Source organism: Limulus polyphemus, unplaced genomic scaffold (assembly GCF_000517525.1).
Source record: "Limulus polyphemus unplaced genomic scaffold, Limulus_polyphemus-2.1.2 Scaffold3003, whole genome shotgun sequence".
Lineage (NCBI taxonomy): Eukaryota > Metazoa > Arthropoda > Merostomata > Xiphosura > Limulidae > Limulus > Limulus polyphemus.
Genome location: NW_013668613.1, coordinates 58,897 through 62,865, shown reverse-complemented (window position 1 = coordinate 62,865; position 3,969 = coordinate 58,897). Strand labels below are relative to the sequence as shown.

General features: G+C 36.2%; 1 long non-coding RNA gene across 1 annotated transcript in view; it reads right to left on the bottom strand.

The window, feature by feature from the left end:
* Positions 1-3,969, bottom strand: part of LOC111088022 — a 29,366-nt gene extending 25,397 nt beyond the window's left edge. The window contains exon 1 of the long non-coding RNA XR_002612645.1: positions 3,653-3,969. This is a non-coding gene — a long non-coding RNA (uncharacterized LOC111088022). The remainder of the gene's footprint in view (positions 1-3,652) is intronic.

Below are 3,969 nucleotides of genomic sequence, written 5' to 3'. Positions count from 1 at the left end.
AGCTTTAGACAAGGAAGCGTTGGCCAACTTCGGGATACTGTAATTATGGATAGCTTGTAGTGAAAGTAGCTTTAGACAAGGAAGCGTTGGCCAACTTCGGGATACTGTAATTATGGATAGCTTGTAGAGAAAGTAGTTTTAGACAAGGAAGCGTTGTCAACTTCAGGATACTGTAATTATGGATAGCTTGTAGTGAAAGTAGCTTTAGACAAGGAAGCGTTGCCAACTTCAGGATACTGTAATTATGGATGGTAGCTTGTAGTGAAAGTAGCTTTAGACAAGGAAGCGTTGTCAACTTCGGGATACTGTAATTATGGATAGCTTGTAGAGAAAGTAGCTTTAGACAAGGAAGCGTTGCCAACTTCAGGATACTGTAATTATGGATAGCTTGTACTGAAAGTAGCTTTAGACAAGGAAGTGTTTGCGGGCAACTTGAGTTTCGTCTGTAGAACTTCAGTTAAGGTCAGTCAATAACAAGTCTCCTCAGTGATTGTATCTAACAGCACAAACTTTAAAACGGAGTCTTTAAAAGTCTATCAATATATCAGCAGTTCAAGGACGCGCATGAGATGTTACACCAGCGAATATCAGACTCTCTCTCTCTAGCCCTAATTTTCAGTATATAGTAACCCTAGAGGTATTTAATCTAATCCCTAATTTAATCTTATAAACGAGGTTGACCTCTCAACCTTGAGAGGTGCCACCTGCTGAGCAAAATGGGATGTGTTTTTACACAGTCATGAAAGGAGACCAAAAACCTGAGCTTTAAAAAACAAAAAGAGAAGTCTTATTACACCATTGGGCTTAAATCCTGACTTTTTACTAAATCCTTCAGCTTCGTTCTACTCTCCGACATATTATATTTATTTCCCACTCTTGTTTAAGTTTTCCATAACACATCCTAACACCTAACGTACTGCTCAACTTGGTGACCTCTTTAATACAGAGAAGGAAATTAACACTTAAACTTTTAGGCTATCAGAGACCAAATAGACAAAAGTTTCTAATGTCATAAGCTCCCGTACTTTTCCCCAAGTTTTTAGCTTTAGTCAATTCAGTTGTCGTTAACATCTCTCGATTTACAGGATTCTTGCAGGTCAACCAGTATTATAAGTTGTTTATGAAGAAGACAAAGCAACTTTCACACCGATTCCTTGAAGATCATTTTGATAACGATATGCCTTCAATTTCTGGAGTTTTCACACCGATTCCTTGAAGATCATTTTGATAACGATATGCCTTCAATTTCTGGAGTTTTCACACAGATTCCTTGAAGATCATTTTGATAACGATGAAGGCATATCGTTATCAAAATGATCTTTAAGGAATCGGTGTGAAAACTCCAGAAATTGAAGGCATAATTTCTGGAGTTTTCACACCGATTCCTTAAAGATCATTTTGATAACGATATGCCTTCAATTTCTGGAGTTTTCTTTTGTTGTCTGTATAAATCAATTAACGAGTTTTTCAAAAAGTTTCGCAGCTGCCTTAATACACGACACGAGTGACAGTTTATTTTTATCTCGAGAAGAGATCCTATGTTTTGTTATTCCACTGCACTGGTCAATCGCCTAATTCAACTATCATCACACCCTTTAAAACTGACGTGAATCACATAGTTGTTCGAGGGTTACGGTAACTTACATAAAACAAGCATCGTTTTCGGCAACATCTGTTTCAGGTAATGACAATTTGACCCAGTGACTCAACACAAAGCAAACTACAGTATAGAAATAAGACTATTTATTACAGCAGATGAAGCACGTGTTTGAGATATCACGAACTTCAGACCTAGTCTCTTTCCCGCTCTTTTTTACCAGTGTAAAAAAATCATACATAAACCCAGGGGTGAAACTAAAAAAAAAAAAGGTAGAGGTACTGAGCTGTGTGAAGTAGACCGTTTTTTTTGTTTTTTTTTCAAACATAAAAAACGACTAAGCTGCTGAAATAAAATTCGGTACTAGTCCCAAGTACCACTAGGCCACAAACCATTAATTAACTGGGGTATTTACACTGACAAAGTACACTAGGTGCTTCTGGTGAAAAACCCACCGTTCTTTACAAGACTGTTTGAAGAAATTCACTGCAAGCCATTAATCAATTAGAATGGTCAAATTAATTGGTCAATCAACAAGCCTCCCGGTGACTTAGCGTTAAGTCTGAGGGCTTATAATGCTAAAAATCAGGTTTCGATACCCGCGATGGGAAAAGAACAAATAGCCCATTGTGTAACTTCGCGCTTAACAACAAACAAGCCAACCACCAAATAAGTTTTTTTTTTTTACCAGTGAAAGAAAATTAACTAAAGTGGCGATGAAGAACATTTAAGAAAACAAAAAAAAAATTAATTCACAACAAAATACCACTTTCTCACCGACACGAGACTTGACGATGCCCATGGCACGCGAGAAACCGTTAACTGTTCAAAAGAAAAGAATTATCGAGTTCTGTACTTAGTTCTGTTAGCAGAAATCAGTTTCAAAAATCGCATTAAAACCCCAATAAAATCTTATCACGTTTATTTTTAATAGGTGGGCCTTTCTTAACCACGAGCAAAAACAGGATGATAAATATATATATATATATATATATATACACACGTATCTTTAAGTTTAAGGTTTGCTACAGTTAGCCGAAACGATTTTTTGAACTGCCAAAACTGATTTGGACGTTAGTTTGAAGACATAAGTATTGGCATAATTATTCTTTTTTAAATTATACTCATATCCTACAAATTATAATTTTATTTTATTTTAAATTTTGTACTGTACGTTCAACTAGGTTAATGAATGATAATTAAAAGTCACCTGAACGTTTAGAGCAATAATTCTTTTTATTTCATACGTACAAAATTATAATTAGAGGGGGGGGAGAGAACGATTAGCTACAAAAGGAAAAGAACATTTATTATTAAGCCTGATGAAAAGCAGTTGCTAGGAGACGTCGCTAAATAAAATAAATGTCTATTTCAAAGTTTTGTCTTAACGGTGATTTTGTTTCGTTGCATGTAAAGATTCTATGGGGCAAAAAAAAGGTGCACAAAAGTTCACAAACAAATATAGAAAGCGAAGGCGTTCTGACGTAATAGTTTGGTCAACACATTGCACGTGCCTAGGGCGTGGTTGACAGCAGACGACACTGAATCTAAGACAGCGCTGTATTTTCTAACACAACCCCGCTCAGTGCTAAATGTCAGTTTTAAACACTACAAATCAAATAAAACTTTACAATTAGGCAATTAGCATATTCACTGTCGTGGTGATGGAATATATATAAACAGAAAATAAACACTGATGAACAATTTCGTAATCTAATACATCATTTTAGCACTAGCTTTAACGTCAGTATTATTAATGTGTCCTTAGAAAATAAGGTGATCATATTTACAAACTGTCACTCTAGCTTAGAAAATGTTTCCTTTACAAGAGTTCCGGATGCACATTCAAGTTATAATAGCAAATACATGTATATAAATTTGTACACATAATTACACGCAAAACAAGATTAGATAACAATGAAGTTATTACAAAAAAACATGAAGTACTGAATTTATCGCTTAAAGGATGCTAGTATTACTACTAGGTAATATTTAAATCTAAAGGGAGGTCCAATGATGGACGGAGGCGCGCCTCTCGAGATACAACGGTAAAACAAAAAAGGCTTAAGTACCCAAAATTCAAAACTTACTGTCTCCAGGAGTTGCAAGATTCCAGGAAACGTCCGGAGATATCCTGAGTGGATAATAATACCAGACGAAGTTCCAGCAGTGGTGGTGGTGCGAGTAACTGTTACGGTGTGAGACATGGTTATCACCGGTGTTCGAAATTAAAAGAACCAGAAATACAGTCTAAACAACCGGTAAAATTCAACCCTTGTCCTACCTCTTCTTATAACAACCAACTCCCTGTACTCAGGATGTGGGCTGGTTCCTCGGCCTATTTTCAGGCTTTTGCCAATAGGTAGCGCAAC